Genomic DNA, 12,561 nt, shown 5'->3' on the forward strand with positions numbered 1-12,561 from the left:
AGTTTGTGACCATTAATGTTAAAAAATATACGAAAGGCAATGTCTACATTTGGAAAAGCACACTCAATATTGTCTTCTAAAATTATTTTATAAAGTTCTGCAGGACTGAATCTTGTTTTTACATTTTCTGCTGCACTGAACTTATGGCGCACATATAAATGAAACTGCTGAAGTTCAGCTGAGAGATTACTGTTGAAGTAATGAAAACCATAGATTTACCATTTTGATTATTTAATTGTGTCAATTTAGCAAATCTATGTACACCTATTCTTAGTACAAGATTTGAATAATATTTTGTTAATAAATCTTTTCTTAAATCAATTTTATCCAATAGTAATCAGCTGTACGATTTTCACTTTTACATAATGTAAATGATTTTACAAATATCCAAGAATAGAATTAAATAGACTTACCAGAATATTTTTTCCTCAAACTGGGACGATTTTTTGTTTTTGCTTAAAACAGAAAATAACGCTTTCTACGCACTAGAAATGTATTTTAAGTTAAATAACAGATAATTCACGAAACACAACAATTACGTGATAATAATTTTTAATCAACTATTAACTATTATTTAAAAATATAAAAACATATTGCTTTGAATCGAATTATTTTCACAATATTTTGACATAACATGGCGTTTAAGGGAATCAGCATGACACGGGAATTCCCCATCGTAGATGGCACCAGTATACAGAACGCACCGTGTAAGGCACCATCTACGAACAGTGACGGCACAGGGAGGCATTATTCATTTTTCATTAAATTTTGAAAATGGATATAAATTTAATTAATGTAATAATTTAGGTGGCGCAGTGGTACCGCTGCTGCCTCGCAGTTAGGAGACCAGGGTTCACTTCCTGCGTGGAGTTTGCATGTTCTCCCTGTGTCTGCGTGGGTTTCCTCCCACAGTCCAAAGACATGCAGGTTAGACGGACTGGCGATCCTAAATTGGCCCTAGTGTGTGTGCTTGGTATGTTTGTGTGTGTCCTGCGGTGGGTTGGCGCCCTGCCCAGGATTGATTCCTGCCTTGTGCCCTGTGTTGGCTGGGCTTGGCTCCAGGTGACCCTAGTGTTCGGATTCAGTGGGTTGGAAAATGGATGGATTTATGTGATAAAGTCGGCCATGAAAATTTTTTGTGGTGCCCCCTTTACCCTTGATGCCCTAAGAATGTGCTTACTTTGCTTATATGGTTAATCTAGCACTGGTCAACTGCGTTAAAAAAATAAAACCCTTTAAATTCTGTATTTCCACATCCATCCATTTTCCAACCCGCTGAATCCGAACACAGGGTCACGGGGGTCTGCTGGAGCCAATCCCAGCCAACACAGGGCACAAGGCAGGAAACAATCCTGGGCAGGGTGCCAACCCACCGCAAGACACACACAGACACACCCACACACCAAGCACACACTAGGGCCAATTTAGAATCGCCAATCCACCTAACCTGCATGTCTTTGGAATGTAGGAGGAAACCGGAGCGCCCGGAGGAAACCCACGCAGACACGGGGAGAACATGCAAACTCCACGCAGGGAGGACCCGGGAATCGAACCCAGGTCCCCAGATCTCCCAACTGCGAGGCAGCAGCGCTACCCACTGCGCCACTGTGCCGCCCATAATAAAATCCCGCACTGTATTTGCAATGCGATCAAAGGGGCGACCCGCACTCAACTTCCCAGCCTCGGATCCTGTTGATGAAGCAGCCCACTTGATTGAAACCGTAAAGTGACTCGGATTGCCCGTCGCTGGCGCGGCTCCCCCGGTCACGTCGTTTCCTTCGCTCGTTCCCAAGTCTCCTCCTGTATTCTTGAATCGTCCCGGGCTTACGGAAAGGTTCCCGAAACGCGAGGAGTGCAGCGCCGCCCTTCCCCGTGCAACTTGTCGCTGTCACTCAGGCTGGTGACTCAGGGAAGACGGTCCGCTGGAGGCTACCACGCGCACGCGCACACGTTTCGATGTTAACTTTTTTTTTCGTTTTAATATAATTAGGTTTCTACAAAAATTAAAGATGTGCCCGGGGTCCCTGACCATTTATTTCCTAACTGCCCCCTGAACTCATTCTCACCCAGTTACTGCCACTGCGTCTAAACCTTATGGGGCCGCCACTGAGACCCCCGCACGCCCCCCTTAGCGTAGCGGATAGAAGAAGAACAGCAGCATTTACTTCTACAGCACATTTTCATACAAGGCAAAGGTGTCATTTTGCTTGGCTTTTCTCTACATACAAGGCATGTAACTCAAAGTTGCTTTACGGGGTATTAAAGAAAGGAAAATAATAATTGGAATACCAAACACGGCAATACGCGTGCGCAGTGACATAATGTATTTAAAGTAGAGGCCTGAATTGTGGATTAAGCTGCTAAACTCCGTTTAAAGTCTCCGATGATTTTAATGATAAGCCTACGCTGTGAATCATCGTCAGAATGACAGCAAAGCCTATTCGTCAATATTGTATATTTCATTATAGATACTTAAACAACAGCAACGCCCACTTGTATAATTCATTTCATTAAACATACATAAATAACAGGATATTACTTTCATATTATGCTGCACTCCTTATTTTCTTCAAAGCCAACCAAACAAAAACCAGCGTTACAATAATCCCCTATAGTGTTAGGTTTATAAAATCCGAGACAGTTCCACACAAATGAAGCTGCCGTGCCGTCGCCTCACTGACGGGGGTCTCTTTTGGCTCAGGTGAGGCGCGCGCGCTGCTGACGTCACTTGTTTTTTGCCTGCCACATGTCGACCCCCCCACCTCCCCAGTGAGCGCTCGGCGTGTGGAGGTGACCACTTGTGCCCGTTTAAATTTAGCACAGGCTGGCTCAGCACATGGCTCGGTGTTTGTTCTACCACGATGGGAGCCGCCGACCCCCGAGTCCCAGGACTTTGGCAAAAACAGGAAGCTAAAAGCGGAGCGGCAGGAACGAGTCGGAGCTGAGGCGGCGGACCGCGGTAAGGACATCGGAGCGAGGGTCGCTCTTTGGTTGCGAGATCTGACACGGGGACGGGTGGGGACCTGCTGGGCTACACATTCTAAAAAGTCGCAGCGAGGAGGCGACATCGTAAGCGACACGGTACTCGAGCCACGTACAGGACTGGCCGGGATAACCGAGCGCGAGTCAAGTTCCGATAACAGTAAATAAATAAAAATAAATAAATAAATAAAAGTCCTGCCTCTGCGACAAGACCCGAGTTTCAGAATGCGCCGGCCGAAAAGGATTGGACCTGACGGCACACTGTCGGAGAAATCGGAGTGAAATCTTTGAACTATCAGGGGGCCAACATATAAAAGAGGTTTCGTTATCAAAAGTAAAAGTCCAGAAGTAGGAGTTTGGGTTAGAGGGGTTTGTTTTATTAAGCCCACATAAACGAGCGCTGTTGTTACCGGGTAGGCAACGTACAAAGTCAGTAATTCGTTACGATTGCTCCATACTTTTTGCAATCTTATGTCTGCCATTATTGTTATTATATTTTCTAACATTTGAAGCCCAAGCCAGGTAAGTGGCGTACTCGTAGATCCTCGGTAAGTCAGGGGTGCTAATGGATCCCCAAAGTTTATGGATTAAAGATAGATAAATACTTTATTAATCCCAAAGGGGAAATTCACATTCTCCAGCAGCAGCATACTGATACAAAAAACAATATTAAATTAAAGATTGATAATAATGCAGGTAAAAAACAAACAATAACTTTCTATAATGTTAAATGTTAACGTTGTTGTATTGGAAGTCTGATGTATATAGGCTGAACAAGACCGGAGAAAGTACAGTCCCCTGCGGCGCTCTTGTGCTGCTGACCACAATGTCAGACCTGCAGTTCCCGAGACGCACATACTGAGGTCTGTCTTTAAGATAGTCCACAATCCATGCCACCAGGTATGAGTCTACTCCCATCTCTGTCAGCTTGTCCCTAAGGAGTAGAGGTTGGATGGTGTTGAAGGTGCGAGAGAAGTCCAGAAACATAATTCTTACAGCACCACTGCCTCTGTCCAAGTGGGAGAGGGATCGGTGTAGCATGTAGATGATGGCATCCTCTGCTTCCACCTTCTTCTGGTAGGCGAACTGCAGAGGGTCAAGGGCATGGTGGACCTGTGGCCTCAGGTGGTGAAGCAGCAGCCTCTCCATGGTCTTCATCACATGTGACGTCAGAGTGACAGGCCGGAAGTCATTCAACTCACTAAGACGAGATACCTTTGGGACTGGGGTGATATAGATAGATCGAATTCTTTATTGTCATTATGCATATACATAACAAAATTTTTTTTTTTGGTAGGACTCGGCTTCAAGGCAGAATGCTTAAATACACAATACACTATAAATAATAAAATAAACATAATAAGTATTAAAGACAGCAGCAATAAAACATCATCAAGTCCAGACTTTTCCTGAGGTAATAGGCCTGCAGAGACCAGTGATCTGTGTGTGTGGGTCTGCAGGGGAGGAATACGAGGGAAAGTGCGTGTGCATGTCTACGGGGCAGCAGGTTAGGGGTAGATGTAGATGTATGTGTGTATCAGCAGGGGCAGATGGACTTCACAGCTCTGGGGAAAAAGCTATCTTTCAGTCTGCTGGTACATGTTTTGATGTTTCTGTACTGCTTTCCCAAAGGCAGTGGTACAAACAGTTCAATTCCCGGATGGGTGAGAACCGCAGCTATACATTTGGCCCACTTCTCCACCTTTCCAGCATACACAGAGTCCAGGTCTAGGAGAGGACTTCCCGCGATCCCCTGTGCTGTTCTCACCACCCGTGCCAAGTCCTTCCTGTCCTGTGCTGTGCAGCTGCCATACCACACTGTCACACTGTGACAGAGAATGATTTCTGTAGTGGACCTGTAGAAGTTGGTGAGGAGAATCCAGCACGTCTCACCTCCCTGAGGAAGAAGAGTCTTTGTTTGGCCCTCTTTACCAGGTGAGATGTTTTCAAAATCCAGGTCAGATCCGATGTGATGTGGATACACAAGAACTTAATATTGTCCACACACATTACATGAATGTAGGAGCATGTTCTGTTCTTCTGGACCTCCTATAGTCCATAATGAGCTCTTTGGTCTTGCTGGTGTTCAAGATGAGGTTGTTGGCTGAGCACCATAATGATCTATGTAAGGACAGGTTGCACAGTTATAATTAGTCATGGTACATAGTAATACATGCATAATTAACTATTTAATTTACTAGGGGGTTCGCCCCCTATTTGCTTCGATCACCAGCAACTTCGCGTTTCTGCCGCTCGTGTTGTGAAGAGGAGGGCTGATTGCACCCCAAGGAGACGCGGTCGCTCCTCTGAAACCCCCTCTTAAACAGTAATACAATGAGACACAAATACATTTTTCTTTACCTTCTCTTTGCTCGATCACCTGCTGCTGCCGTGTGATCTGCATCTCACGCGGCGCTTCAAACATTTAAAAGGCCGTTACAGCAGCTGTCCTACTCTTTGTCTTTTATTTCCGGCCTCTAGCCTGGTTAAATCTCTAGGCACAAATTCTCGTCTGGCGGGATGTGAGTTCTTGATATTTTTTAGTTTATAATTTAAAAACGGAGTAAGAATCTGAAAATCTAACAACATCACATTAAAGTTCGATAAATTCTGAAAAGAATGATACCAAACCTATATACAGTGGTGTGAAAAACTATTTGCCCCCTTCCTGATTTCTTATTCTTTTGCATGTTTGTCACACAAAATGTTTCTGATCATCAAACACATTTAACCATTAGTCAAATATAACACAAGTAAACACAAAATGCAGTTTGTAAATGGTGGTTTTTATTATTTAGGGAGAAAAAAAAATCCAAACCTACATGGCCCTGTGTGAAAAAGTAATTGCCCCCTGAACCTAATAACTGGTTGGGCCACCCTTAGCAGCAATAACTGCAATCAAGTGTTTGCGATAACTTGCAATGAGTCTTTTACAGCGCTCTGGAGGAATTTTGGCCCACTCATCTTTGCAAAATTGTTGTAATTCAGCTTTATTTGAGGGTTTTCTAGCATGAACCGCCTTTTTAAGGTCATGCCATAGCATCTCAATTGGATTCAGGTCAGGACTTTGACTAGGCCACTCCAAAGTCTTCATTTTGTTTTTCTTCAGCCATTCAGAGGTGGATTTGCTGGTGTGTTTTGGGTCATTGTCCTGTTGCAGCACCCAAGATCGCTTCAGCTTGAGTTGACGAACAGATGGCCGGACATTCTCCTTCAGGATTTTTTGGTAGACAGTAGAATTCATGGTTCCATCTATCACAGCAAGCCTTCCAGGTCCTGAAGCAGCAAAACAACCCCAGACCATCACACTACCACCACCATATTTTACTGTTGGTATGATGTTCTTTTTCTGAAATGCTGTGTTCCTTTTACGCCAGATGTAACGGGACATTTGCCTTCCAAAAAGTTCAACTTTGTCTCATCAGTCCACAAGGTATTTTCCCAAAAGTCTTGGCAATCATTGAGATGTTTCTTAGCAAAATTGAGATGAGCCCTAATGTTCTTTTTGCTTAACAGTGGTTTGCGTCTTGGAAATCTGCCATGCAGGCCATTTTTGCCCAGTCTCTTTCTTATGGTGGAGTCGTGAACACTGACCTTAATTGAGGCAAGTGAGGCCTGCAGTTCTTTAGACGTTGTCCTGGGGTCTTTTGTGACCTCTCGGATGAGTCGTCTCTGCGCTCTTGGGGTAATTTTGGTCGGCCGGCCACTCCTGGGAAGGTTCACCACTGTTCCATGTTTTTGCCATTTGTGGATAATGGCTCTCACTGTGGTTCGCTGGAGTCCCAAAGCTTTAGAAATGGCTTTATAACCTTTACCAGACTGATAGATCTCAATTACTTCTGTTCTCATTTGTTCCTGAATTTTTTTGGATCTTGGCATGATGTCTAGCTTTTGAGGTGCTTTTGGTCTACTTCTCTGTGTCAGGCAGCTCCTATTTAAGTGATTTCTTGATTGAAACAGGTGTGGCAGTAATCAGGCCTGGGGGTGGCTACGGAAATTGAACTCAGGTGTGATACACCACAGTTAGGTTATTTTTTAACAAGGGGGCAATTACTTTTTCACACAGGGCCATGTAGGTTTGGATTTTTTTTCTCCCTAAATAATAAACACCATCATTTAAAAACTGCATTTTGTGTTTACTTGTGTTATATTTGACTAATGGTTAAATGTGTTTGATGATCAGAAACATTTTGTGTGATAAACATGCAAAAGAATAAGAAATCAGGAAGGGGGCAAATAGTTTTTCACACCACTGTATGTAGGTTTTAACATAAGCCCGATTTAAAGCGTGACATTAAAACGTCACATAAAATCATTGCACTTTTAGGCTTAAGGTTTTATATATAGAGAGTAGATTTGTTGTTAAAGATGAGGCTGGCCCTGTGGGAAGGGATGAGATTAGTAAAACTGTAGGATCCATGCCAGAGACAAGAGCGCGTTGTACTTCTGGGTACTTGACGTAGACAACAACAGCTGAGAAGGATAAAGAGGGAGATCCTCGGGCTTTACTTCATATATTCCCCAGTCCAAAGATCTTGATCCCACTTTTCTGCTCTCGCAGCCAACAGTAACTAAGACAGAGCGTGTTGTTGATGTTGCCGAAGTGATTGTAAAGCGAGGCCTTAACTATCGAGGCTTGTGACAGTCAGGGGTCGGCTCCACGCTCCCTGTTCCTCCCGCTAGTCGTCATCGAGATGAGCCGGGCAAATGAAGACACGTGCATGCAGACCAGGAGTAGGTGCAAAGTGAACTGTGCTTTTATTAAAATCCATCCCAAAACAAACCGCGTTCCAAAGGGCAGTGCATTTCACAATCCATAAAACAGTGGAAACGTGGAGGTTAAAAATCCATAATAAAGAAATCCAATAAAATAAAGGTACATAAAGTTCATGCAGGAAGCTGTCCTGTAACAGACCCGATCCCTGGTGCATCCCTTTAAAGCCAGCGTCTCCCCGGCTTCTTCTATTTGGCAGAGTTCAACCAACCCTCAGGTCCTGCTTGTGCCCCGCCGCCCATCCCATGGTGTTCCAAGGGGTGCTGCCGAGCCTCCACTCCTTCGCCTCCCGCTGGGTGGATTATTGTGGTTGCTCCTGCTTGAGTGCCAGCCACACACTCTATCCCCGGGACTCCATTCTCATCCGCCTGCCTCCATCTGTCTCTCTCTCATCCTCCCTCCCTCCATTAACCTTCTCTCTTTCTCTCTTTTTTTATTCTCCCCTCAGGCTCCTTTATCCGTCTTGTTTAATTGGGTACAAATGTGACACACTGTTCCACCCGAGGTACAATTGGGGTGCCTGCCCTATCAAATCCTATCAAATCAATTCAAAAATCTTTATTGTCATTATAGCAACGAGACATTGTACAACAAAATTTAGATGCAATTTTCCAATGCAAAAATAAAATAAAACACAATTACTCAAGTTAAAACGAAAATTATCCATTCATACATTCATCATATTGCACTTGTCCCTTATCCAATGTTAACTTAGGGCTGTATTGTAAACATGAAGGTGCACTCGGTCAGATTGACCACTTAGCAGCATTCAACATGGTGATGGCTGAAGGACAGAAACTGTTTCTCAGTCTGTTTGTCTTGGTCTTTATAGATCTGAAATGTCTGCCTGAAGGCAGGCGTTCAAACAATGCATGTCCTGGGTGTGATGGGTCCTGAAGAATTTTCTTGACGTTCCTGAGACAACAGGAACTACAGGTGCTGGTCATAAAATTAGAATATCATGATAAAGTTGATTTATTTCAGTAATTCAATTCAAAAAGTGAAACTTGTATATTAGATTCATTCATCACACACAGACTGATGTATTTCAAATGTTTAGTTCTTTTAATGTTGATGATTATAACTGACAACTAATGAAAGTCCCAAATTCAGTATCTCGGAAAATTAGAATATCAATTAAGACCAATGCAAAAAAAGGATTTTTAGAAATGTTGGCCAACTGAAAGGTATGAACATGAAAAGTATGAGCATGTACAGCACTCAATATTTAGTTGGGGCTCCTTTGGCCTGGATTACTGCAGCAATGCGGCGTGGCATGGAGTCGATCAGTCTGTGGCACTGCTCAGGTGTTATGAGAGCCCATGTTGCTCTGATAGTGGCCTTCAGCTCTTCTGAATTGTTGGGTCTGGCGTATTGCATCTTCCTCTTCACAATACCCCATAGATTTTCTATGGGGTTAAGGTCAGGCGACCTTTGCTGGCCAATCAAGAACAGGGATACCATGGTCCTTAAACCAGGTACTGGTAGCTTTGGCACGGTGTGCAGGTGCCAGGTCCTGTTGGAAAATGAAATCTGCATCTCCATAAAGTTCGTCAGCAGCAGGAAGCATGAAGTGCTCTAAAACTTCCTGGTAGACGGCTGCGTTGACCTTGGACCTCAGAAAACACAATGGACCAACACCAGCAGATGACATGGCACCCCAAACCATCACGGACTGTGGTAACTTTACACTTGACCTCACGCAACGTGGATTCTGTGCATCTCCTCTCTTCCTCCAGACTCTGGGATCTTGATTTCCAAAGGAAATGCAAAATTTACTTTCATCAGAGAACATAACTTTGGACCACTCAGCAGCAGTCCAAAGGCGAGATGCTTCTGACGCTTGTTCAAGAGTGGCTTGACACAAGGAATGCGACAGCTGAAACCCATGTCTTGCATACGTCTGTGTGTGGTGGTTCTTGAAGCACTGACTCCAGCTGCAGTCCACTCTTTGTGAATCTCCCCCACATTTTTGAATGGGTTTTGTTTCCCAATCCTCTCCAGGGTGCGGTTATCCCTATTGCTTGTCCACTTTTTTCTACAACATCTTGTCCTTCCCTTCGCCTCTCTATTAATGTGCTTGGACACAGAGCTTTGTGAACAGCCAGCCTCTTTAACAATGACCTTTTGTGTCTTGCCCTCCTTGTGCGAGGTGTCAATGGTCGTCTTTTGGACAACTGTCAAGTCAGCAGTCTTCCCCATGATTGTGTAGCCTACAGAACTCGACTGAGAGACCATTTAAAGGCTTTTGAGTTAATTAGCTGATTAGAGTGTGACACCAGGTGTCTTCAATATTGAACCTTTTCACAATATTCTAATTTTCTGAGATACTGAATTTGGGACTTTCATTAGTTGTCAGTTATAATCATCAACATTAAAAGAAATAAACATTTGAAATACATCAGTCTGTGTGTAATGAATGAATCTAATATACAAGTTTCACTTTTTGAATGGAATTACTGAAATAAAATCAACTTTGTCATGGTATTCTAATTTTATGACCAGCACCTGTATGTAGTTCTTCTAGTGAGGATAGAGGACAGCCGACTATCCGCTGGGTGACCTTAATGACCCTGTGGAGCTCTTTCCTCTGTGCTACAGTGCAGCTGGAGAACCCCGCACAGAGACAGTAGGCCAGGATGCTCTGTACTGTGCAGCGGTAAAAGGACACCAGCAATTATTTCTCAGGGATGTTGTTCTTCCTGAGCACCCTCAGAGAGTAGAGTCTCTTTTGGGCCTTCTTCACGACCTCAGCAGTGTGTGTTCCCCAGGTCAAGTCCTCCCTAATGGTGACTCCCAAGAAGCGGAAGTCTGAGACCCTCTCCACACAGTCCCCATTGATGATGAGTGGCAGGATGTTGTCTGCCTTCTTCCTGAAGTCTACGATGAGCTCCTTGGTCTTGGCTATATTTAGGAGCAAGTTGTTATTCCTACACCACGTTGTCAGCTGCTCCACCACATCCCTGTAGGCAGACTCATCCCCCCCAGAGATGAACCCTACTACCGTGGTATCGTCAGCGAACTTAACAATGGTGTTACTGTGGTAGGCAGGAATGCAATCGTGGGTGTAGAGGGTATAGAGCAGGGGGCTCAGCACACAGCCCTGTGGGGAGCCAGTGCTGAGGGCCCACTCTAACCCTCTGAGTGCGATCACTAAGGAAGTCCTTGATCCAAAGGCAAGTGGAGTGTGGAAGTCCTATGTCTGACAGTTTGGTCACCAGTCTGTGGAGTAAGGTGGTATTAAAGGCAGAGCTGAATGTGTCTATGAAGAACAACATGGAGAACAGTGGCCACAGCGTCCTCCGTAGACCTGTTTTCTCTGTAGACAAACTGGTGCGGATGAAGCATGGCAGGCATGAATGACATGATGTGGTTCCTGATGAGCTTCTCAAAGCACTTCTATCCACACATACCCCACTTAACCATTGAGTGAGACACACTTGCGCACACCCGCATCTGATTCTGAGCCTGCATGTTACCCGGGATATGATTATTTATTTAAAAAGTGCCCTGCGCCATGGACCATTCAACACAAGGGTACAAAGCGGAAGGTACTGTAAGAGAAAAATGCACTTGAAACTGCCCGCCTGTTTATTTTCCTGAAACTTGTGCAAATACATTTAAATAAGAAAATTAGATCATGTATATCTTTTACCTTTATTTATTGTTCTCTGATAACAGCTTACATGTAAGAGGTCCTATTTCTTTTAACCAGGTATCACCCATAGCTCTTAATGATTAACTATTTTGGGACTTTGGATAATACTTAACAGTAGAGGTGAGTTTTTGGAGCATAACATTTATCTAAATGCTGACTGGTGTGTTTGAAAAGCTTCTTCTTCTTCTTCTGGCTGCTCCGTTAGAGGTTGCAACAGCGGATCATCTCTTTCCATATCTTCCTGTCCTCTTCATCTTGTTTTGTTACCCCCATCACCTACATGTCCTCTCTCACCATGTCCATAAACCTTCTCTTAGACCTTCCTCTTCCTTGGCAGCTCTATCCTTAGCATCCTTCTCCCAATATACTCAGCATCTCTCCTCTGCACATGTCCAAACCAACGCAATCTCGCCTCTCTGACTTTGTCTCCCAACTGTCCAACTTGAGCTGACCCTCTAATGTCCTCAATTCTAATCCTATCCATCCTCGTCACACCCAATGCAGATCTTAGCATCTTTATTTCTGCCACCTCCAGCACTGTCTCCTGTACCACCATCTCCAGCCCATATAACATAGCTGGTCTCACTACCGTCCTGTAGACCTTCCCTTTCACTTTTGCTGATACCCGTCTGTCACAAATCACTCCTGACATTCTTCTCCACCCATTCCACCCTGCCTGCACTCTCTTCTTCACTTCTCTTCCACAATCCCCATTACTCTGTACTGTTGATCCCAAGTATTTAAACTCATCCACCTTCGCCAACTCTACTCCCTGTATCCTCACCATTCCCCTGACCTCCCCCTCATTCACACACATGTATTCTGTCTTGGTGGTCCTAATGACCTTCATTCCTCTCCTCTCTAGAGCATATCTCCTCCTCTCCAGGGTCTCCTCAACCTGTTCCTACTCTCACTACAGGTCACAATGTCATCAGCAAACATCATAGTCCACTTTGACTCCTGTCTAATTTCGTCTGTCAATCTGTCCATCACCATTGCCAATAAGAAAGGGCTCAGAGCCGATCCCTGATGTAATCCCACCTCTGTCACTCCTACTGCAGACCTCACCACTGTCACACTTCCCTCGTACTTATCCTGTACAACTCTTACGTACTTCTCTGCTACTCCCGACTTCCTCATACAACAC

General features: G+C 44.3%; 1 protein-coding gene across 1 annotated transcript in view; it reads left to right on the forward strand.

The window, feature by feature from the left end:
- The first annotated feature begins 2,766 nt into the window (after nucleotides 1–2,766).
- Nucleotides 2,767–12,561, forward strand: part of LOC114669337 (bestrophin-3) — a 71,266-nt gene continuing 61,471 nt past the window's right edge. Inside the window, exon 1 of the mRNA XM_028825555.2 lies at nucleotides 2,767–2,959. The gene's annotated coding sequence lies outside the window, so the exon portion shown is untranslated. The remainder of the gene's footprint in view (nucleotides 2,960–12,561) is intronic.

The sequence above is a fragment of the Erpetoichthys calabaricus genome, assembly GCF_900747795.2.
Source record: "Erpetoichthys calabaricus chromosome 1 unlocalized genomic scaffold, fErpCal1.3 SUPER_1_unloc_22, whole genome shotgun sequence".
Lineage (NCBI taxonomy): Eukaryota > Metazoa > Chordata > Cladistia > Polypteriformes > Polypteridae > Erpetoichthys > Erpetoichthys calabaricus.